The sequence below is a fragment of the Cyprinus carpio genome, unplaced genomic scaffold (assembly GCF_018340385.1).
Source record: "Cyprinus carpio isolate SPL01 unplaced genomic scaffold, ASM1834038v1 S000006811, whole genome shotgun sequence".
In the NCBI taxonomy this organism is placed as follows: domain Eukaryota; kingdom Metazoa; phylum Chordata; class Actinopteri; order Cypriniformes; family Cyprinidae; genus Cyprinus; species Cyprinus carpio.
Window position 1 is genome coordinate 893,301 of NW_024879397.1, and position 26,047 is coordinate 919,347.

General features: G+C 38.8%; 1 long non-coding RNA gene across 2 annotated transcripts; it reads left to right on the forward strand.

The window, feature by feature from the left end:
* The first annotated feature begins 9,476 nt into the window (after positions 1–9,476).
* On the forward strand, positions 9,477–13,953 carry LOC109100718. 2 transcript variants are annotated; one of them, XR_002019621.2, is made up of 9 exons: positions 9,478–10,831; positions 11,004–11,105; positions 11,221–11,476; positions 11,553–11,730; positions 11,815–11,905; positions 11,996–12,323; positions 12,485–12,599; positions 13,030–13,197; positions 13,304–13,953. It is a non-coding gene; the product is annotated as an uncharacterized LOC109100718 (long non-coding RNA). The 2 variants fall into 2 exon arrangements; XR_006160014.1 differs by having other exon boundaries at positions 9,477–10,831; positions 11,996–12,599.
* The last annotated feature ends 12,094 nt before the right edge of the window (positions 13,954–26,047 follow it).

Sequence of the window (26,047 nt, forward strand, 5' to 3'; positions counted from 1 at the left end):
GTCCTCTAGGGGTCGCTATGGGGAACACCTCGTCATGACCCGTGTCTGAAGCATACAATGAAAAAACACCAACGAGTCGGCCGGCGACAGCCTCTGACGTCACTACCGGTGCGACTATAAAACAGGCACCGGGAAAACACGTCATTCTCTTCTTCGTCTTCACTGACTGTTTTGTTTGAAGCTTGCATCTGAAAGAACCGGTAAGAGCTCTCTTTCTCTGTCTATCATGGCGACTACTAGCAAGCGTTTAGACAATGTATGCATCCGTGTCGGCGTTATTTGACACCCGATGACACACACGATCTTTACGTCATTTGTTTGGGTAAAGAGCATGCACGCGATGTCTTTGAGGAGGCAATCTGCGTGCATTGCGAGCGTTTTTTCAAGGAAAAAGCTCCGCTCTTGTTCGTCTCTCTTTCCGAGGAAAAAAACAAAACAAAAAGGCAGCCATCTGCTTCCCGCGGTTCAGGACCCACCGCTGCTGAGACACGGAGGAGAATGAGCTCGTGAGAATTTCAGGTGGATCTGTCTGAATGGTTTAAAGAGGGACTTTCCCTTTCGCGCTCATAATGGCGGCGGACGAGAGAGAGCCTCGGGAGGATGATGTTATATCTTTAACACTTTCTGATACTGAGGTTAGTACTCTGCTGGGTTTTTACCCAGGAAAAGCAGGAGATATTTAAGGATGGTGAAGAAGCTGAGGCTGAGCCTTCTCAATTCTCCTGCCCTGCGTATGTAGAGCTGTTGGAATTTATGGATCGCACCTCGATGAGCGTTATCTTTCCAACCATAGCCCTCCAGCTCAGGTGAGCCTTCCATTTCTGCCTGATCTCCATACAGAGATCGAAAGGAAATGAAAGAGGCCATTTTCTTCTCGCATCCATCGGTTTCAGCATAAGAGTTTTGCCGACATCGAGGCGATGCGCAAAAATGGCTATGAGAGGATGCCCCCTGTAGAAAGAGCTTTCATTCTGCGGGGGAGACATCCTCTCTTAATCTCCCTCCTTGCCATCTAAGCCCCTTCAAGCAATGCATCTTGCTTAAATGGCAAGGCATACGCAGCAGCAGGTCAGGCTGTGGCTGTATTACAAAATAAATGCTTCAAGCATATCAGACTGATCTGCTAAGAGACCTGGATAGAGGCGAAGAACTTTTTCCTGATCAGGTAGCCGAGTTGCGCCACACCACAGGCCTCTCTCCGGGCTACCAAGCAGGCCGCCTCTGCCAAGCGCAGGACTATGGCGGCCATGGTGGTGGCGGAGAGACATCTGTGGATGAACCTGGCAGACATCGGGAAGAAAGAAAAGGCTTTCTTCTCGATGCTCAGGTTTCGCCTTCTGAACTTTTCGGTATTTCCGTTGAGACGGTGATCGAGAAGTTCGGGAAGACGAAGGTGCACTCTGCTGCTTTCAGTTCCTTCGTTCCACGAAGGTCCAGGTCTGAGCCCGAACAACATAGGGGTCCTGGTCTGTCTCGATCTGAGGATCAAAGACGGGCACAGAAGGCTAGTGTCGCGACTCGCGCTCCTCCCCCACCTGCGGGCAGGGTTAAGAGGAATTGTGGGTCACAAGGGGGTAAGCAGAACCTAAGGGATGTGATCCAGACGAGGCAGCGTTCTCGTCAGAGTGATACTGAGGTATCTACTTGTTCCCTTTAGGGAACTTCTGCTTTTATCCTCCCCTTACTAATTCCCCTGTAACCACCAGCTCTCCACCTGATCGAGGTTAGGTGGAAACCTCTAACGCATAACAGTCTCCTATGCTGGACCTATAATGTTTTTGGCTGGTTCTATGTTCATAGCAACCACCTTACTGATGGTCCGGACTAAAAGGAGGCGCCCCTTGAGCAGGGCTCCAGCGCAGGAGGGTGGGAGTGTAAAAATAACCCTTTCTGTATATACTTATGTGTAAATTGCTGGTGGTTATGTGTCTACTAATAAACTCTGTGAGTTTCCTTTGCAGTGCTCAGTTACAGTGTTTACTAAACACTCGTCAGCACCAGCCATCCGGCTTCATGTTCCGGTATTAGGCGGCTGAGATCACAGGTTTCTGCGGGAGCCTCCTTGATCATCAGGCCTGGTACAGCACTGCAGGGAATTTCATGGATGTCCGGCCAGGTCACCCTGAGGGGTCTCCTGGCCGCTTAGGTGCTGTCGCATCCAGCGGGAAGTGAAGGTGGCAGTTACAGAAGTCTTCGTGTATATGCTGCCTCAGGTGATGCTCCCCTCGCTAGAGGTTTGTAAAATTTGAGCTTGCCTCTCCCGTGCGGTTTAGCGCCTCTGCGATGCTTAGGAACCTTTAGGTACACACGCTAAGCTCAGTGTACTTTCTGAAAACCACATGGTGGTCAGTGTGCACGTGAACACATTGCGCACTTTCTAAAAATCCACGTATTGGTAAGTGTGCACGCAAGACTCTGCGCACTTTCTGAAATCCTGTATGGTAAGGGTTACGCGCTCCGCCTCGTTCCCTTTCTTGAGATGATTAGACCTTGGTTCCTTGGGCTCCATTCAGCCAGTGTATATTTGTTTATACACTTCAAGCATTGCTTCCCTCAACATGAGGGGCTATTCGGGCGATTCTCGTGGTAGTTTAGCAGCGCTCCCCTTTTCCAAGAAGGGTCGCCTATGAGCGTGCTACTCTGGATTCAGGAGTTCTCCTCTCATATGAGACTGAGTTCACTGTTTTTTTCAGAGCGCTCCAGCATTATTTCCACAGATCGAGTTGATGACTCAAAACATACTTTTTTGAGATGCACCATTCCATCTATGAGCTGCTCTATCAGAGTGCCACGAGAGCCCTTCCATAGAATAGTATTTGAAAATCCATGCTATGGTAAGTGTGCACGTGAAGTCTTTGCACACTTTCTGAAATCCACACTGTGGTAAGTTTGCACGCTAGTACTCTGCGTTCTTTCTAAAATCCTATATTGTGAGGGCTTCGCGCGGTTGCTTCGTATCCTTTCTTGAGTTGGTAAAAGCCCCGTTCATCTTGGGCGCCACTCCACCCATGTATCCTCGGATACCTATCTAAACAGGGTGTTGCTACTGGAGATCTGTTGAGACAGCTCCTTCAGCAAGCTTTTGCGGAAGCAAGCTGTAGCCCCTGTGTGACAGGCAAGACTTAGTATAAAATGCTAGGTTCCTAGCCGTATCCCTTTAAAGGAATCTTTCCTGATTCCAAGCCTTTAGCTCTACCACCGGGCCGAGGCCCTAACAATTAAGTTGGGTATGTAGCTTAGGCCTTTGGCCGTAAGGGGTATTGTCACAGACAGCCGTCTAAACGTCCCGGGGGCAACTCCCATTGAAATGGTAGAGTTGGTACTTAGTGTTCGCCATGATTCTGGCCTGCACTCCCCTCAGCATGGCGGCGTGGGTATACTGTTCCCCATAGTGACCCCTAGAGGATGCAGTTCGAAGTTCCCTTGAAAGGGAACGTCTCAGGTTATGAATGTAACCATGGTTCCCTGAGTAGGGAACGAGACACTGTGTCCTCTAGCTCCCTGCCATGCTTCGGACGCAAGCTTCAGACAAAGAAGCGAATGAAGTGACTTCCCCGGTGCCTGTTTTTATAGTCGCACCGGTAGTGACATCAGGAGCTGTCGCCGGCCAACTCGTTGGTGTTTTTTCATTGTATGCTTCAGACACGGGTCACGACGAGGTGTTCCCCATAGCGACCCCTAGAGGACGCAGTGTCTCGTTCCCTGTTATTATGTCTGTATACAAAAAAAGTAGACCCTTTACATATTCCCGATGTCCTGTTCTCTTCTTCTTCCTCTCGTGATTTACTTTCTTTTTTAAGCCCCTCTCCTTGGCTTCCCATTGGAAGAGACCTCATTGAAGTTGGCCCCCACACAACGCAAAACGTCAGCAAAATAGGTTTGTGCTGTAAAAATCTTCGTTTGCGCTGCTTTGGTTTTTTAGGTAGCAAAATTATATTTATAGGTCATTCTTAGGTCACTCAGCCCCCCACATACTCCAAATTCACCCCAAATAGACTCGTTTGTTTGTGCTTTGTTTGTGTTGGTTTGTATTGGTAAAAGTTTCATTTGTGCTGCTTCGGTTTATATATATATATATATATAAATAAAAATAAAATATTGAAGCCATAAACCGATTTGTAAACCTCAAACGAAAAATGAGAAATCCAGCCAAAATCTCATTTTCCGTTTGTTAAACTAAACGGAAAAACGAATAAACGAGCCATTTCAATTTCTTGTTATTGCATTCTAAATAGGAAATGAAATGATCAAACCGTACACGGACCACCATCCTCTTTCACTTTAGTGATGATTGTTGTCACACAAGCCTCAAACTCTGAACACCTTCTCATCAATCTGCGTATAAATAACACGACTTTACACTTGCGTGTAATGCATACGCCAAAGTCCAGTTTTGCGTGCATATGATACACCAATCCTTCCCATTAACTTCGGTGGAGAGCAGATGCATCTAAAGACCACGCGTCACCTTCAACGGCGATGACGTCACCAGCGAGGCTCAGTTTACCTGCACCTGATGCGCGTCCCGTTACATCTTCAAACAGGTAATGAGATCACAGTGTTAACTGTATTGTTGTAATTATTTCAGTGTTTCTGTTACATGGGGTCATGTGTCAAAATGGCAGCGTAATGCGTTAAAATTGGTTGTTAGTGGAATCGTGCTGCTCCGTTAGCACAGCTGGTATACCACTGACACACACACACAAACAAACAACAGACAAGACCAGTACTAACTCACTCAAAGAAAAAAACAATAAAAATAATGAATATCATATAATAAAAACAAAATATATATTTCTCATACTGTAAACTAAACAACACCTCAGATCAGCAGATGTGTCTCCCGAGCTGAACTGAATTGGAGGAATCACTCTTCATGGACACACAGCTGGGGTCAGGAGATTCATTCTGCCACAGACTGAAATATAACAGAAATACAAACGGTTTCTGTAAATCTCACTCTGCTCTGACAAAAACACCTTCACCGTTTCAACCTCCCTTTAATGTTCATCTTTCACTTGAGGAGTCTGTTGTTATTTGAAAGTTAAAAGATTAAAGTATTATTTTTCTTTGAATAAAAGGAATCTGCCCCATGTGCTCTTTTCATTCATATATTATTGAATAAAATGGACCAATACACACATATAGATAAAGACACAGAAGCATCCAGCAGCAACAGAGACACCTGGGGTGTTTTCCAGAAAGCAGGGTTAACTTACTGTGAACTTAAGCCTGAACTCTTGCTTGATTAACCCCAAACCTTGCTTACTCGAGGTATGTGGTTCCAAAAACACATTCGGGAGTAAGTTCATTCAACTCAGAGTATGTTCCTGGTTAAGACTCAAGACATTCTTAACAGAGTGATGAATCGATGAGTTACTATAGAAACGGACGCTAAGAAAAAGTTTCTTTCTTCTTCTTTTGTTCATTAGTTGTTTACATGCTTAGTGCATATCACCACCTAATTGATGGCTGTGCAATCATTTTTATTTTTTTCCATTTAATCTTTAATCCTTGAGAATGTGAATTATATTGTTTGTTTTATGCTAATTATATATTAAGTCATATCAGATACTGTATGTATTTTGATTTAAAATTTAGACATTATAGAAAATGCCGCTCCATGTGTGAGATAATATAACATGTAATAAATAAAATAAATAGATATATATAAGTTAAACATTGCCTTATCATAGTGTTTTATAATTTATACAGAGAACTCTTTTATATGCCAATAAAAGAAATAATCATATTAGAATAATATATTACCTTATTTATTACTTATATTAGCGCTTCCTCATTAACATATCAAATATATATATATATATATATATATATACACATATATATATATATATATATATATATATATATATATATATAATAGGCTATATTACATATTGTAATAGTGAGTGAGTTAGAACAGAGTGAGTTGCTATGACTACTAACATACCCTGAAAGTTTCCTCCATTTTTGGAACCGAAAGTTGAGGTTATCCGCTTACTTACTCTTAAACATACCCGGGTATGTCACATAACCTGCTTTCTGGAATACCCCCCAGATTTAGCACAATTTTTTTTTTTTTTTTTTTTTTGTAACCCCTCATTTTACATTTGTGCAAGCAGAATGTCCGGAGGCTCTTTGGAAGCACCACTTCTTCTTGGAGATGTGTTTCTTGATCAGATGCAGGTAACTTTAGAAATTATATCTTGATAATTTTTTTATTTTTACTTCTTTTTCTCTGTCAAATAATTAAGAAAACTACAGATGTCAAATAAGAAACCTACAGATGAATAGTTATATAGGCTAAATATATTATTCATGACAGGCAAGTAATAAATAAACTACTTTAAAAACCTGTTAAATATACTATTTGCATTTTAGAAAGAGGAAAAAAAAAAAAGTCAAGAGGTCTAAGCCACTTCCCATGGCTGTAAAGTGGAGGAGAAGGGACAGAAATGGGAATATTGTAAGGCCACTTCGAAAAACTGCAAATAAACCAAAACTCAAAGGAAAACCTCCTAAACACAGTGAGACTGTGGTTGCAGTTATCTTTTAAATTTACTGTTATTTTCAGTTATGATTTATATTTTCTCCCTAACTGACAAATGTTTAGATATATGCAGTCTGTATTAATCTTTAAGTGCACTCATTTACATACAGAATCCTATATAAAGAACCCTATTTTTTTTTAAGCTCCCACCAGTTTGCCCATCCAAGAGGAATTTGTTTATCAAGCAGAAACTGGTAACTGTATGAAATGGCAGCTGGTTTATAGAGTTTAAGTAATATTCTGGCAGCTGCAACATACTGTACACAATTGCAAATATATATATATATATATATATATATATATATATATATATATATATATACTGACTATATCACTGTTTCTTGTTTATCCTTCAATCAAGTAATAATAATAATAATAATGCATTTTATTTGAGGCACCTTTCAAACCACTCAAGGTCACCGTACAACAAGTTACAACTGTAACAATATTAAAACAGAAAATAACAGCAAATAACAATGTCAATAAAAAACAGCAATAATAATAAATAAATAAGAAAATATAAAAATACTGGACTTGAGTGCACAAAGTAATCATAGAAGATAAGCAGTTCTGAATAAATGAGTTTTAAGTTTGACTTTAAATTGAGCTAAAGAGTCAGAATTACGGATGTTAACTGGGAGAGAATTCCAAACGCGAGGAGAAACACGACTAAAGGCCCTATGGCCCATGGTGGTTAAACGAGCTGAAGGTGCATTAAGGAGACCCAGTGAAGAGGAACGGAGAGTTCGAGAAGGGGTGTAGGGATGTAAGAGGTCTGAAAGGTAAGGTGGAGCAAGGTTATGAAGAGATTTGTATGTGAGGAGGAGAATTTTAAATTCAATCCGAAAGTTGATAGGAAGCCAATGTAGCTGTTGAAGTGATGGGGTGATGTGTTCAACAGGTGAAGTCCGGGTTATGATACGAGCTGCAGAATTCTGAATAAGCTGGAGTTTATGAAGAGATTTGTGTGGTAGACCAGATAATAGAGAGTTACAATAATCAATGCGGGAGGTGACAAGCGAATGAACAAGAATAGAGGAACTATGCGGAGTGAGAAATGGACGGAGGCGTGCAATATTACGGAGATGAAAATAGCAAGACCTGGTTATGTTATTAATATGAGCATCAAATGATAAGGTACTGTCAAAGATGACCCCCAAGTTCCTAGCCTGGCGAGAGGGAGAAATGGAAGAACCATCAATGGATAATGAAAAACTGCATGACTTAGAGAGAGTAGAATTAGTACCAATGAGGATTACTTCAGTCTTACTGGCATTAAGTTTGAGGAAATTGGCAGAAAACCAAACATTTATTTCATGAAGGCAGTTGGTAAGGCAGGCGGGAGGGAGAATGGAATCAGGGTTTGTAGAAATGTAAAGCTGAGTGTCATCGGCGTAACAGTGAAATTTAATACCGAATTTTGAAAAGATGTTGCCGAGTGGGAGAAGGTAAATTAAGAACAATAGGGGGCCTAGGACAGAGCCTTGGGGGACACCACAGCTAACAGTAGAAGGTTGGAAATGAAATTTCTTTAGCTGTACAAACTATGTGCGGTTTGAAAGGTATGAAGTGAACCAGGCATAAGGAATGCCAGTGACACCAATGCCAGATAGTCGATGCAAGAGAATACTGTGTGAAATTGTGTCAAAAGCTGCACTCAAGTCAAGTAGAACAAGAATAGATAACAACCCGCCATCAGCAGCCATTAACAGGTCATTTGTTACTCTCACTAGTGCAGTTTCAGTCCTATGCTTAGGACGAAACCCTGACTGAAAACACTCATACAAGTTATTATTACTAAGATGAGCATGAACCTGTGCTGCCACTGCTTTTTCAAGAATTTTTGAAATAAATGGAAGATTTGAGATAGGACGGTAATTATCTAAATTGTTTGGGTCTGTGCCAAGTTTCTTAAGAACAGGGGTTATGGCAGCTATTTTAAAAGATGATGGAACAATGCCGGAGCTGAGAGAAGTGTGAATAATACGAGTTATAAGAGAAGATAAAGAGGGAAAACAGGCCTTTACCAAATGAGTTGGTATAGGATCAAGCAGACATGTGGAAGAATTAGATTTATAAATTAACTGAGAAATTTCTTCTTCAGATGGCAAGTTGAAAGAAGAAAGAAAGAGGAGGGGCAAATTATTTGAGAAACTGTGTGACGAACTACAGTAAGGGGTAGCCAAAAAGGCCAATTGTTGGTGGATGGTAGTTATTTTGTCATTGAAGAAAGACATAAATTTATCACATTGAGCAGTGCAGTACAGGTGTGCAGGAAGTGTATCAGGAGGTTTCAGAATACGATTAACAGTTGAATACAGTGCTTTAGTATTACCATCTCCAGACTCAATTAAATGTGAATAGAAAACATTTTTGGCAGCATAAAGAGCATCTTTGTAAAGATGAACATGTTCACTATACAGCTCTCTATGTATCATAAGACCAGGTCGTTTGTAAAGACGTTCCAAACGCCGGCCTCTGGTTTTTTTGAGCTGGCGAAGTTCAGGAGAGTGAACCAGGGCGCAGAATGGGTGAATGATACAGTCCGAGTTTTAAGAGGTGCAAGAGTATCAAAGAGCTGCTGTAGTTCAAAGTTATAAAAGGAGACCAGATTGTCAGGAGAAGTGAGCTGGTCACTGGGTGGAAAATCAGCAATTGCGTCAGTCAGAACAGAAGGATTGATCTTTTTTATATTCCGAAATGACATCAAACGTTGTTGTTTGGATTTAGAGAGTGTAACATCAACATTAAAGGAAAGCAATTTATGATCAGATATGGGTATTACATCTGCATTACATTCCAAAATTGTGACACCTGAGCAGCAGATGAGGTCCAGAGTGTGGCCTTTAGAGTGAGTTGGAAAATTCACATATTGTTGGAGACAAAAACTGTCTAAGCAAGAATTGAAATCACTTGTGAGTAGGTTACTGGCCGTATCCATATGAATATTAAAATCACCCAGGAGAATAAGATTGGGTGATAAGGTACACAAATGGGTTAAAAATGCACAAAATTCACTTATAAAAGTATTGCAATATTTCGGAGGCCGGTAAATAACAGCTAAAACTGTGGGTGTTGGACCGCTGATGAGTAGTGCAGCCGATTCAAAAGAAACATAGTTTTGTACAGACAGCGGGGACGTTTTATAAATCGAGTTGTGAAGTATCGCGAGGCCTCCCCCGCGTCTGGAAATACGAGGTTGCGAAATGTAAACAAACCCAGGAGGACATGCATGATTCAACTCAAGGAAGTCATTCTCCTGCTGCCAGGTCTCAACCAAGCAGAAGAAATCAAACTTACTATTGTCAATAATGTCGCTGATAAGAAGACCCTTGTTGGAAAGTGAACGGATGTTGAGGAGTCCGACTTTGAGCTCATTTCCACCGAACGAAGAGCTGGTCGATCTGGATACGCTAGTTAGCGCGCTCTGATCAATATTCCGCCGAGTTTTCCTTGCTGCTCGAGGAGTCGAGGTCCAGAATGATCTTATATCCTTCGAGTCATCGTACCTAAAACCCCGACGAGACCCGCGATGGATGTATTTGGGACGGGGACGATGAACAATATCCTGGTCGGGGTAGAGTGAAGGCGGAGGCTCAGCAGAGTAAGTTAGCACCGTAACCGGTAAAGTTCAGTCGCTGTATACAGAAACAGCGAGGTCGTTGGATGAAGCAATGACAATAAAACAATCCAGACAATAGTGACACGTGAGAAAAGATGGTAAATCCACATCGTGTCAGTCGATTGCAGTCTGCAGAGATAGAGAGTGTTATGGAATAAAATATTTAAAATAAAAACACACCGGAGAGCAGCGGCAGCCAAATCGCGCCAGCGTTCACCCAACCGGAAATCAATTTTTTTTTTTTTTTTTTTTTTTTTTTTTTTTTTTTTGATGAGTCTCACTCATTGAAGAATTGTGGCACATCCTTAATGATGAATGTGTTCAGCCTGAAGAGGTGTCTTTGGCCACAATCCGGCAAAAACGGCAATCCCTAAGCAATAAAAGATGGCACATTGCAAGGGAGGCCGTGGTCAAAAATCTTTTGGCAGCTGAACATGTTCAGGAATGGATCTGTCAACACTGTTTTACTGCTGAGGCCATTGTACGGTGCAGGGACTGTCTATCTGGGCAGTATCTATGCACCATGTGTGATGGAGATGTCCATCAGCAGCTTCCTCTCCATAACAGAGACTCTCTGGCCCATGGGTTCTTTAAGCCCTTGTGTCCAAGCACTGCAGTGAAGAGACATTCCCAAACAATTGAGTTCTCTGAACAGGGTATGCTTTTCATGTGTCCCATCATTCTTTTCAGTCTGTACATTTTAAATGGCTGTACATTAGTTTAAAATTATAATTAAATATATTTAATAAATATATTTAATTTTACTTGTTTATGAATCCTTCACTAAAGAGTTTATTATAATTTTTTTGTTTGCTTTTGCTTTTTTAGTCTGATATCTTCCACTACTTTTGCCAGACAAAATCTGTGCCTGTTCAGAAGGTTCATGCAGAGAGATCAGTGGCAAGCCCATTATTGTAATGAATTTTAATGGTAAGAACTAGTTTTTCTCTTTACGAAAACAACACATAAAGGTTAATATAAGAACTCAATGCTTGCATGTAATATCTGTGATTAGGAATCTTAAAGCTGTTGTGATGCATCACAGTTTATTATAGGACGGTACAGTCTCACCCTTCCATCACTGGAGAGCTCATGCTGCAGGACAAAATGGGCAGTGGGGCTCAGTGATCTCCTCAAGTCTGGCTACTGGCCAGCCTCTGTACATTTTGAGACCATGTATGAGGTTGGCCTTTTAGGTCTTTTCTGGACTTAAAACTTTTTGCTCCAGGTCTTTCACGTCAAGCATTCCTTGGAAGCATTCCTTGGAATCCTTTACCCGAAGAACAGAGTACAATGGCAGGGTAAATATTGTTCTTCAGTGTATGCTGTTAACATGCTGTTTGTTCCTTAAAGTGATTGGTTTGGTTATTTCAACAGAGTGGTGAAATATGTGGAGACACATTCCAGAGAGCCTTTCTGGAGTGGACCTTTGCCCTGCATGAGGTTGAGAGCCTTTGTGGTGTCCAGCCATTCAAATGTCCCACTTGCAGTCCGTCCATGCCTGCCATCTCAGTGGATGGTAACAGGAAGCTATACAGGTCCATAATGCACATGGGTATGTATTTTATTTTATTTTTTGTACATTTTATTGTACTTCTTAACTGTCTACATCATGTTTCTCTTTTTCAATAAAATTAAGGACAGAGAAGGCCTACTTCGATGGCACATTCATAATGAAAAATGATGATGTTTCCTCCTTTGTGGGATATGTTCATGAAAAGACCAAGCATGTAATAACCCTTAACTTATTTTCAAATTGTATATTCCAGCCCAGCTACCATTACTGAAATATTAATGATAATTTTAATCGTATCTTGTAGGCCACAGGTCTCGATGGACAGCAGCCAAGGAGTCTTCTAAAAAGTCAACATCAAAGATTGATGAGGAAGGCCTTGAGATTGCTGTGTGCTGACATGGAGGACTTTTAAAAGGCCTAAATATGTTTAGAGGCTAAATATTTGCTTTTCTCCTGTTCCTTTAAAACACCCTCTCAAAAGAAAATGTGTCATTCTTCTGCTCGGATGTCGCCTGCAAGTACTGGCCATACTTAAAGAGAGCGGTGGACACTGTCCAGAGCTAAGGCCTTTATTAAATATGCGCCCACTATTATCAGTTATGCATGCCAAAGCACATGAATGGAGTTGTGAGGTAATATTCTTTCATTACAATTAAATTAGATTATTGATATTTTTGGGGTATGGACATGCACTTTTATTTCAACAGCCATTGTTATGTCTATTGCATACATTTTTTAACCTTTATAAACCTTGATTATCAAATTAATGCATAGTGTTTTGATATGCGTTTAGACAACTGAGATGCTGAGAGTGGAAAGTGAGAGCTTTGCGAGTCTGCAGACTGAGCTTAATGTCAGTGATGAGGACATTCAGCAGTGGGTCAGTGATGTCCAGCAGTGGGCCACAGGTAATACATTTTAAATGTCCTGTTTTATTTTTTTATGTAATAAAATGTTTGCACAGAAGGCAGAATATCTCAAATTTGTAATGCAAATTTATTTGTTTGAGATGTAGTATCAAGTGCAAAGGATGACTCTGTACTTGAGGGCAGAATTTGAGGCCTTTATGTCAGCATAAAGCTGAGAAAACATTATCTGTGCCATCGGACAGGTCAGATTAGATTATGATAAAAAAAATATTCACATAAGCTAAGGAATGAACTTGAGTGCTTTATATTAATGTTGTTGATTATTAGATAGCAACAAGAGAAGGCACAAAATAAGGAGGAGAATTAATGAAGACAAGTCAACCTTGGCAGCTGCCATTAAGGACATTGTTCGATGTTAATAAAGTCCTCAGTGTAAAAGATAGTAATTTAAGACCTTTGTTAACTGCAGGTAACGGCAACCTCTCAACCAAAAAGATGGTCTTTGACCAGGTCATGTTTCTTTCCCGACTGAAGGAGGAGGAGCAGATCCTAGTGATGGAGGTCAAGCAACACTGACAATCATTGAAGGAAGCTGAATGTTCCCTGAGGGATCTCTCAATTCAAATACAAAATAACAGTGAGTAGCCATAATAAAATTCAATAACCAATGAATTGCTGGAATTTAAACATTTAGGATTGATTTTATTTCTCCTCTTCAATGTTGTCATTCCTTTTGTGTGTAGACAGTGACTTTGAGCTATCAGAGGAGAGCTCCAATGGACTCCTGTGCCTTCTAAAGAGAAAACTGGAAGACCTTCAGTTTCTTCAAAATAATGCTAGGATGTTATACAGACAATGTGTTCTGGGACAGGCATCAGACAACATTCTGTTTGATAACATTTCCGATGAAGAAACTGAGGCAGTAAACTACAGCTCTGATGAAACAAACAGTGATGAGCACTAAACCTGAGCATGTAGAGTAGACAGATACTGAAGAACTATTTTTAGTTCAAGTTTTGACACTTATTTTTGAATCTTTGAGCGTGTTTGTGTATTTAAGACAATAGTGTAATTATTATAAACAGCCATACAACCTCCATCTCTATTAGTTATTTTCTATTATTATTTTCTTTTTCGTTCGCTCTAATGGGACCATGCAGAGTAAATCTGTGTGTTGAGGTGGGGGGGTTTGCAGTGTATACCTTCATCATACATTGATAGAAAGTATATATATATACACACACATACTGTACATACATACATACTTTCTATCAATGTAAGATAAAGGTATACACTGCAAACCCCCCACCCCCCCAAATAAAATAGATAAAGTTTTCACCTAACAAATGTTTTTTACCTTCTGTAAGCAAAATAAATACTTGTACAGTGATCAACAAAAGCAGTCTTGTCTTTTTATCTCCTTTATTTTATCTGTTCAGGCAGGTCTTGCATGTGGTGTGCAGATAATTCTGCAGTATTTTCTCCTTTGACTAATACATACTGTTCTGATAAATACTATAACATTCTGTAGTAACAAATTGTAAAAATTCTCCAAAACTGTAAATTATTACTTTTAAGATTAAATTTTGGATTGGAAATCGCCAAAATAAAATCTGACAACAGTCTCAAAATATTTTTTCCTATGTTCCTAAAATATAGGAACTACTCATTCTTTTCCATCCCCTTTTCCTCATCACCCTTTCCTTTTCACTTTAACATATCCACTCTCATGTATCCTTCCTCAACAGGTCTCTCTGCTTCTTCCCTCCACTTTCTGTCTGTTGTTCTTTAATTTGCTCTTTATCCTCCGATCTCTCCTTCATCCTCACTTCTACATATTTCTCTGATAAAATGTCCTCCTCTTCATCTTCTACAGTCTCTTTTAAGTCCTGACTCTCTGTCCTATCAGCCTCTGTGTCCTGTTGTTCTTTTTCTGGACTTTTAAATCTCTGTTCCTCAACAGGCCTCTCTGGTTCTTCCTCCCCACTTTCTATCTGTTGTTCTTCGATCTGTTCTTCATCCTCCAGTCTTTCCACTTCTACATTGTTTTCCAGTATGTCCTCTTCTACAGTCTCTTTCAAGTCCTGCCTTTCTGCCTCATTACCTTCTGTGACCTCTGGATCTTCTTCTGGACTCAAACCTTAAAAAAAGTACCATTAAAGTCATATTAAAACATATATATATATAAAAAAAAAAACATTGAAATAAAGTGCAGTTTAACATAGAAACTTGTATAGCTACAGTATTTAGGTATCAGTGCTTGCTAATACAATTTACCCTTTAAAATATGCTCAAAGAGGATGAGCGTTTTTTCCATCACCTTCTGTCCCTCGGGTGGGAACTCAAAGGGACACTGGACCTCTGCTGTCCACTTATGGGCCTTCGAACATTTCCCCAGCAAAGGAAAAGGAACATATCCCAGAGCTTTCAGCTTCTCCATTTTAAATATAAGAACGTCAAACAGTACTGCTTTTAAAAATGGTAATAATTCTGAAAGAAAGTTAAAAAATATGTTTAGCCTCATGTGACTCCAAGCCAACATGTGTTTTTTTTTTAAATGCCCAGGCTTATTATTTATATTATACCATACAAAAAAATCTTAAAGGCTATTCAGACTGTATAGTTTCAGAAAAAAACAAAAATCAAGGCTTCTGCTTAAGTTGAGTATGGCAAGCTTTCTGCTTTCAGTGCACATAAGTTCACTTGAAAGTCATATTTGGAACGCCTACAGGCAACTTTTTTAAGGGTATGCAAGGCTAACTGCCATTTATGGGAAACTCCTGAAATATCAAAACATATTTTAAAATTAGCAATAAAATCTGACACAAATGGTGTCATAAGAATATATAAATAGAGTAAATAGATTTAAAACTGTACATTTTGTTTAATTTAGTTATTGTGCATGTGCAGTAGTTCTCCTTTTTCTGGGAACCAGAGCTTCTAATGGCAGCTGCAGTAATGTGTGACTTTACCAACTGCCTATTAGCTCTTTTATTTACAAGAGTTCTGCCCATTAGTGGCAGACTAGTGAAAATAATATTAATAACTTTTTATTTGAACTGTCAGTTTACAGGAATTACAATTTATTCATGATCATGTAATGTATTATGTTTATGTTGTATGCAAAACATGTTTATTTTGTATAGCCTCCTATATAAATGTTTTAGTTTAGAACAAAGTGCGAGGTAATGAAATTAGAATGTTGACCTTTGCCTACCATGACGGCTAAACTGTCAACCGCACTGACTGTTTACATTTAAAATCACACGCTATGAAAAGAGAAACAGAAATACATCGAGTATTAAAATAAAGGAAAATTACACATAAAGATACAGTTTTAGTTATGCACCTTAATACAGGACCGGTGTCGGCAGTTCATCCTAATCTGGCAGTGGGGACACTGGCATTCGGACTATACAAAAACAAAACAAAATGACATAATTTGACATAGCATAAAAGACAGACATCAAATACAAAACTGAAATTAATGATTAATTTATCTTTGATAAGTATATAGTTTTTGAGAGCTGTGTGTGTGTGATGTATATACATATATATATATGTATGTATGTGTGTGTGTGTGTGGTACCTCTCAAAAACGATATACTTATTAAAGACTAATTATAAACAATTTATTTTTATTATCATCAAAAGTTATTAGGAATAGGCCAAGATAAACAGTATGTGATGATTGTGCAGGGCTGTTAAAAATCCACACATCTGTGATCTACACTTAATGCCTGGTACTGACAAAGTAGTGTGCCGTTATCTCATCATAAGGTAACCAAAACCATATGATGCATCAATGAAAAGCAATTGGTTGCGTATACCAAACTCTTACACTACATTTTATTTAAAAATATATATATATATTTTAAACAGATATTAATCGCTTGAACTACATGTGCATGCTCACTTAAAATAATAACGTTTGATGCTGACAGCATTGACACGCATCGAAGCTATTAGCACTTGCATTTACTATAATTTGTGTTAACAAGAACTGAAATGTTTTATTCTTTTGCTAAATACTTACTTGTTTATTTTGCTGATTGAATCAATGGACGAGGCGAACTTGAGGAATGAGGGGCGGGAAAGAGATGAGGGCGCTGAAAATGTTTTAAACATGATTGGTTTCCGAGTGGAAGTGGGTGTTTCCTGGAGCAGCGAAGGACTAAAATTCAGGCCAATATGTACCTTTTTTAATTTATTCATTTATTTGTATTATTATTATTATTATTATTATTATTATTATTAGTTAATACTTTATACATTCCAAATACAATCACAAACAAGAAATAAAAAATGCGAGTATATGAGTCAAAAAGACAAAAGTAGAGAGCAGAATAAATAAAGCAGACAGATATATAACTACTATAACTAGCATAAATTATTCACATTGAGTTATTGAAAATATTGCAAACATTTTGTTTGCCGGAAATGGATTGTTAAAACAATAAACTGTAAACAATAACTGTAAAAACAATCCTCCGACTATTAATGAGCAAGCGTGTAATATTAGATGTAGTAACAACATTCGCCCCCGTTAGAGATTATGAGTTATGTTTCTGTAAAACAAAAAAAAAAAAAACTTATTTCTGCATGCACCTTCGGCACCTGCACGAGATGAAATATCCAACCTTCGTATAATTAAGGGGATGAACTAAAAATTCTAACCAAAATACATTTATGCGTGCAATTCATACGCATTTTCCATCAATAGAAGTTTAACGGGAGGGTTTCGCGTACCATATGAACGCAAAATTTGATTTTGGCGTGTAAATACTACGCCAAATGAAAATGAAAACTCGTGGTATAGATACGCAGTAGTAAGAGACTGGGTTGAGTTATCCGAGGTGTCACCACAGACTCACTCCGTGCTCCTATCACAGATTTAAGTTCTGACTATAGCCAAGCGAGCAATATGTGTAAAACGCCATCAAACTGGATTTTATGATGGCAGGACGAGACAAAATGTCAAGTTAATTACATGCCATTGCAACACAGTCGACCTAAAGTTTATAAGTTCCTAAACAAGCCAGCAACACAACATCCATGAGTGAGGTCAGGGTGTTGAGGTCCGTGGTACCATCACGGGACTTTGGTTAGGCTAACTGAAACAAACTGAATTTTTATGATGACAGGACAATGCAATAGCTACAATAGCTGTCTGGTTAACGTCATTATGGCATTTGATATTGGAAAAGAAACAAATACTTCAAATGTTGCGTTTCCAAATAAGAAAGCACGTCCGTTGAGTGAGTTCTGTACTCCGTCATTGAAACGGGTATTGAAGGTCAGTCTCATTGACTTGCGTTGGAGTTATATCCGTGGCTGCATCACGGAATTTGGGGCAATTCCGTGATGGCTCCACGGATTTTGAGTTAAGGGCCCGTGGACATTTCACGGAATCCTGTGAGACTATGGAATTACATTTGGTTCAATAAAAATGAACGTAACTTTATAAAACTGAACGTAACTTTTTCAGAAACTATCAAAAATATGCCATTACAAAAGAAGAAAAAACACAATGAAAATGAAAAAAAATGAACTCAGTCGCACAAAATTTAACAGGCTCTTCAAATATGCTTCATTCTTTGTTAATGTTTTTCAAAGATTCGTTTTCGCTAATCGTGGATTCTGAATGCATTGCCACAGATTTCGCTTTCGCTTCGCAGCTTTTCGTTTGCTGTTTTGACACAAACCTCTCGTGGGGGCGGGCTTAACAGTGATCTACTCTGATTGGATAGTGAGCTTTTGATGGACAGGTGCTCTCTGACCAGGAAGTACAGATGTCACTCAGTGGCGCGCATATTGGAAAGCTCTCACGGTGATTAAATCGTATTTTAAGCTCATACACAGGTTCTACCCTGTAAAGAAGTTTATACAAAGATTTAAATCTGATATTGATTTTACAAGCTCTTTTTGTTCGAGTTCTGAAGAAACTGTACACTTATTTTGGTCATGTCACTAACGTTACACTCAGAAACTTTGGGATGATATTGGTGTGTTTGTCAAGTAAGATTTTGCCAGGCTTCTCAGTACATATGAAAAACATTATATTTGGGTATTATGAATCAGTTTTGTTATTAATTAAAAATTTTTCCTAAACAAATTTCACATTCACAAATGCAAATTCTCCAACTGTAAACCTGTCTTCTCTGTTTTCCTAAAAGAAATGGAAAACTATTTGAATGTAATCTCAGTATCTACTAATAAGAAAGCTATAAGGACTGTTAGAATGTGCCCTGCCTCTGATCTCCTTGTGTAATTTTGTTTAGATTTTGGCCCTCTTTTTCTTTAGTTCTATTTTATTCTTTATTGTTTTTTTTTGTTTGTTTTTTTTTTGTGGTTGATATTATGTGATGTATGTTTATACTTTTTTATGTTTTTGTTCTCTGCATTAATAGAAAAAGAAAAAGAAAGCTCTCGTGGTGATTTGTATGGAATACGTTGTGCCTTGTATTACTAAATATGTAAATAATATTTGACCTTCGATCGTCTCAGTCTGTAAAGATGAGCTCCTGTCCTTCAAGGCAGCTTGAAGTAAGCTTGTGTTACTGAAGTAACCAATAACATCAATACAAGTTTTATTCATGGTACAGTGTGCAGCAGTTCGTTGCGGGTTATTATTGTCATTCAGTAACACAAGCTTTCTTCAAGCTGCCTTGAAGGACAAGAGCTCATCTTTACAGACTGAGACGATCGAAGGCCAAATATTATTTACATATTTAGTAATACAAAGCACCGCGAGAGCTTTCCAATATACGCGCCACTGAGTGACGCCTGTACTTCCCGGTCAGAGAGCACCTGTCCATCAAAAGCTCACTATCCAATCAGAGTAGATCACTGTTAAGCCCGCCCCCACGAGAGGTTTGTGTCAAAACACCAAACGAAAAACTGCGAAGCGTAAGCGAAATCTGTGGCAATGCATTCAGAATCCATGATTAGCGAATACGAATCTTTGAAAAACATTAACAAAGAATGAGGCATATTTGAAAGAGCCTGTTAAATTTGTGCGACTGAGTTCATTTTTTTAATTTTCATTGTGTTTTTCTTCTTTTGTAATGGCATATTTTTGATAGTTTCTGAAAAAGTTACGTTCAGTTTTATAAAGTTTCGTTCATTTTTATAGAAGCAAATGTAATTCCAAATGAGACCAGGTTGCTGCTGCTTAAAGTCCCTGATGTTGACTAAACTACAGCGGATGCGATATACTTTCGGCCGCTAGCGCTCTCGTGGCGCTCTTCCGTGTTTCGGCACAGCGGGAAATTTGAATTCGCTGAAGAAGAAGAAAACACACAGCGGTGATCGCCTCCGTTGTTAAATTCAACGCATTCTCAAGCGTCTATCAAAGATAAGATACTTTATGAGAGATCAGTTTACGTTTTGTTACCGTTAATGCTGAAATCACACGAGTACACTTTGTTCGTTTCCAAACGTTACCTGTCGGGTTTTGTTTACTGTAGTTCATCAATGAACATGACAGTGTTTCTGTGTTCATTAACACGTCATCTGTTGATTACAAGCTAAATTATGAATGGGCCTAAGCATTATTTTTGTAATGAGATTACACGAATTTCACAGTTCAAAAATGGTTTCTGACCATGGTTTTACTAAAGTAACCTTAATTTAACCATGCTATTTTAGCAGAATCACAACAAAATATTTACTATTGACATTATATTTACAGTCCAGACATGAAACTGTAAATGAATATCAGTCTGCCAAGTGTCTGTACTAGAATGATTTCTCTGTAATATTGCTGTTTTGTAGTTCTTGTAGAGAGCACTGTTTCTTCACTGCGTGTGTCTTTGCTGTCATCTTTTCCTGGGACTCAAGCAGATTCTCAGTCAGATACAGTGAATATTTGACACAATAACACACACAGAAGACTTTCTGCAGGTTTTAAAGTATTAACATGTTTTCATCTACCCTCACACAAATTAATGCCTTAAGAAAGTTTTAAATCAGAGCACAAAGTATTAAATAAAATGATGGCATTAATTAAATGATGCAATATGCAAAAAGTGAATGAATCTCTTCCTCTGTGCTTCAGTTTCATTGGCTGTCAGTGAATTACAACTATCCGCGGCTGGCCAACAATGTGAGGTCTTGAAATGCTGTAATAACAAAAACTAATCTGAATATCGGTCAATGTGATGTAAATCATGTGGTCTGAGAAAACACGTGCTAACTGTGTCCTCTAGACAAGTTTTAGACCGTTTTAATCTCTCCATCAGACAACATCTAAACACTCGAGCTTTTAAGACAAATACAAGCTGAAAATAATAATTTACTGGCATCTATTCTCTCCTCCATCTCTGATGAAATCAGTCAGGCTTTCTCTGCTTTTGAGTTGTTTTGAACTGTTTGAATGCTTTCGCTTCCTTAAACTTTCCACGGTTTAAAATGATGTGATCACAAAAACCTACTTCTTTTCATTTTTAAGGTATTGTTTTCGTTCAAATGTACTGATTCATATTAGTAATCAATAATTGATTGTTATTTTACTACTCTGACCTTCTCATGCCCCAAACATTGTAAACCCCTGCAGACAGACTCAGCTCTTACTCTATAAAGTGTAAAGTGTCATTTCTAATCACTCAGACACTGATGCTGTGTGTCATTACACTAAAAGTGTTCATAAAGACTAAAATACAGAAGTGCCGCTGTGTTCCGGTCCTCCTCGAGCACTGCTAGAGCTGAACTATAGTCATCATTCATTCATAATCTTACTTGTCTAACAGTAAAACTCATTTCTGATTTATCAATAGCACTGTGAGAAAGCCCTAACCACGCCCCCTAGTGACGCGTAGCATACGTAGCGCAGTTAGGAGCGGACATTTCGTCTCGACAGCAGCAGGGTACAAATCTGGACTGTTTATTCAACTTTGTATATGTTTTACCAGTGTGTAAATGATCACGGGTGAGTTTCCAGATATATTGTGTATTTGTAATCTATATTATTGTTCTGAATGTCGATAATTACCCGTAGATTGAACGCATTTTTAAACTGCGCCACAAACGAAAGTGAAACTGAAAGTGAAACTGAAAGTGAAACCAAACGCTTTCGTATCGGATTTGAGCTTGATAATAATCTTTTGTACTTTAATAGAAATACACTTATGTTCACTTCTTAGTTACATATCACCCGGTTTGTTCAATATTGTTTGAAATGTCACATTTGATGACTGCTTGTAAACACACACCACCATCTTGGCTGCACTACACCTGAACCCTGAGCGTCCCATACGCTCGTACAAACACCATCTAGTGCTCTGTTATTTTACTACAACAACCGCTACAACTGATAACAGACCGCTGACTGAACAGCAGTTATACAAACACTTACAGTACCCTAAACACACACACACACACACACACACACACACACACACACACGCGCACGCACAACCTTCACCCTCTATTGAAGTAACTTAGAAATGTGCAGTGATCTCTGGGTCCCGGTGACCTCATGAACCTGATTCATAACACAACCCCGCTGATAATTCAGTAACTGTAGTTATCTAGAAATAAGAAACGTTTGTAGAAAAGATTAACATCACCCATGACTGACGTATGGATCAGGAGTGTGTTTCTCATTCAACAATGTAAGTCTCTGCTTAGATTCATCAAAACAGATTTATCATTGGAGAAATTAACTGGTTAATCCTGACTGTTTCTGGAGACCTCATGAACCTTTGTGACACAAACATCAAACCACATTTGTTTAACAATAAAGAACTGACGTTCATGACATCACACATCGAGCTGGAAATGTGTGCTGCTGTGTTCAGTGATGAATTTGACAGAGGCGACTCTCTACTGGTACAAAGAAAGAGTTTAATCTCATCCGTCAGTGTCTCTGATCTCAACAACAGCTTCTCTCGTCCTCTGGAGGTGAATTATCAGGACATCAACATCTACAGCTGTGTGCTGAACAATTCAATCAGCAACCAGACCAAACACCTCAACATCTCTGAACTCTTCCTCACCAGCTGTGTGATGCTCCTCTTTTATTATTATTAACTGCACACAAGAATTCTAAACAGATTTTAATATTGAAGCATAATGATAACCGCAAGTATTAGCTACAGTTGATACAGATTGTGTACATATTTAGCCATTTTAAATATTTTTCTTAGACATATTTTATTTATACCCAGATGTCTAATAGACAAAAACAGTATGTTTTAGCTATAAACAGTAGAGTCCAGTGTGGAAAGAGAAAATGTCTTCTCTTTATGCTGCATTTGATTGAAAGCACATTTGTTATTATAATATATTCTATTACAGTGTACAAAACAGTTGAACTGACGTTCATGACATCACACATCGAGCTGGAAATGTGTCCTGCTGTGTTCAGTGATGAATGTGACAGAGGCGACTCTCTGCTGGTACAAAGAAAGAGTTTAATCTCATCCGTCAGTGTCTCTGATCTCAACAACAGCTTCTCTCGTCCTCTGGAGGTGAATTATCAGGATATCAAGATCTACAGCTGTGTGCTGAACAATTCAATCAGCAACCAGACCAAACACCTCAACATCACTGAACTCTGTCAACCGTGTCCAGGTATGCAGCGACCACAGCAGCAAAAATTACCTGATTAAAATATGGATCAGATAAACATACGAAAATGTAAAACTAGTTCTGAAATATCTCAAATGTGATTATTGTTAGACACAGATGTCTGTAATTCTATGTACTGATAGAACTAACACTATTCCTTCCAAACAGTATGTTTTGGTATCACACCAATGATTTCTTTTTGTTTGTTTCAGTAATTAATCTTTATAAATCAGGGGCTCTAACTATAATGTCTCTGGTTGCTCAATATTACCTTGGTTCCCTGAGAAGAGATAACGAGACATTGCATCAGTAACTGATGATATGAGAAAGATTTTTCTTAGAGAACACTGAGCTCTTATTGAATCATAGGAGTTTAAGTACACTGTCTGAATGACAAGACTATTGCATCCACAATCCAGTGGGACAGTCTCTGTATAGAGACACCAAAACAAACAAAGAGCTGTTTAGAAAACCTGAGCAACTGACAGGAACGTGGTTTCCTCACATTACAATCCAGACAATCCCTTCTCAACCAGCAATAAAATCATTATTATACAGTGTTGTTAAGTGACTGTTAATAACTATTGATAATAACTATTCAAATTTTAAGGAACCCCCACTGACCCAACCATGGACTCCAGCAGCGTGTCTGAAGGTACAGTGTGTGTGGGTCTGTTACTTGTGCTTCCACAAGCTTCACTTCATTTATTAGGATTGAGCTTCAGTTTGGTTATACAGTAGCTCTTTGTTTTTTCAAGTGATGGACATTGTCCATAAAGGATAGCAGTTTTTATAAGAGTCCTTCTCTCTGACACTAATGTGTGACGGGGTCCAGTTCTTCTGCCAACCACAGAACCAGTCTTCCTCAGCAGGTGTCTTCAATATTGAACAATATTGTGAAAAGGACATATGCAAGACATGGGTTTCAGCTGTCACATTCCTTGTGTCAAGCCACTCTTGAACAACAGACAGCGTCATAAGCGTCTCGCCTGGGCTAAAGACAAAAAGTACTGGACTGCTGCTGAGTGGTCCAAAGTTATGTTCTCTGATGAAAGTAAATTTAGCATTTCCTTTGGAAATCAGGGTCCCAGAGTCTGGAGGAAGAGAGGAGAGGCACACAATCCACGTTGCTTGAGGTCCAGTGTAAAGCTTCCACAGTCAGTGATGGTTTGGGGTGCCATGTCATATGCTGGTGTTGGTCCACTGTGTTTTCTGAGGTCCAAGGTCAACGCAGCCGTATACCAGGAAGTTTTAGAGCACTTCATGCTTCCTGCTGCTGACCAACTTTATGGAGATGCAGATTTTATTTTCCAACAGGACTTGGCACCTGTACACAGTGCCAAAGCTACCAGTTCCTGGTTTAAGGACCATGGTATCCCTGTTCTTAATTGGCCAGCAAACTCGCCTGACCTTAACCCCATAGAAAATCTATGGGGTATTGTGAAGAGGAAGATGCGATATGCCAGACCCAACAATGCAAAAGAGCTGAAGGCCACTATCAGAGCAACCTGGGCTCTCATAACACCTGAGCAGTGCCACAGACTGATCGACTCCATGACACGCTGCATTGCTGCAGTAATTCAGGCAAAAGGAGCCCCCCCTAATATTGAGTGCTGTACATGCTCATACTTTTCACATTCATACTTTTCAGTTGCTCAAGATTTCTAAAAATCCTTTCTTTGTATTGGTCTTGAGTAATATTCTAATTTTCTGAGATACAGAATTTTGGATTTTCCTTAGTTGTCAGATATAATCATCAAAATTAAAAGAAATAAACATTTGAAATATATCAGTCTGTGTGTAATGAATGAATATAATATACAAGTTTCACTTTTTGAATGGAATTAGTGAAATAAATCAACTTTTTGATGATATTCTAATTATATGACCAGCACCTGTATTACATCCACCTAACTTTGTAGGAAATACTATATTTGTACTAATGGTCTAATGGTGTGATTGCAGGGTGGTTTGGGGTTATGAGAGGAACAGAGGAACAGTCTCCAGGAGATTCAACAGTCACCCAGATGAGAGGAGTTCTTTGATGATGATGTTATAACACTTGTTAGCCAATCTAATGATGACTAAATAAACACAATCATTTAGGTCAGGGGTCTTTGGGGCTGGATTGGACACCATGACTGTGTGTTTTGGATCTGATCTTGTAACCTATTTGTGGCAGGTGGGTTACAATGTATCTATGTAAAGTATATGTACAATATATGTATGTGTATATACTTGTATAAAAATACAAGGAACATATTTCTTTTCTATAAGCTCTTTGTTATGAAATGTGGCAGTCAATGAAAGAGCACTACAAAGGAGAGCATAACAAAAACTGTTTTAATAATGAACACTACAGGGAACAACACCACACTCTACTGCAAATGAGGATGAACAGAGAACTCAGTTTATATACAGAGCAAACAAAGTGAACTAATGAGTTAATGAGATGATTTGTCGTTTTGCTCTACAACGTAAATTATACACGTGTACGTTGAATCTTTTAATATTATCATTATTATTATTATTATTATTATTATTATTATTATTATTATTATTAACCTTTGGGGTGTGAATTGTAAAAAAAAAATGTCCAAGTACCAAGCTATGTTCACACAAATCGTATTTTACATAAATAAAAAAAAACATGAAAAATATATTTAAAAAATATAAATATGAAAATGTGTTAGGTCTATAGGGTTTAGCTCAGGGATTCTCAAGTCTGGCCCTCGAGGTTTCGCTCCAACCCTAATCAAACACACCTGAAGAAGCTAATCAAGGTCTTCTGGATTACTAGAAAGTTACTGGCAGGTGAGTTTGATCAAGATTGAAGCTGAACATCAGGAATGTGTACCTCGAGGGACAGAGAACTTCTAGTTTAGCTGATTAGCAAAGGAAGTCGCAACATTTAA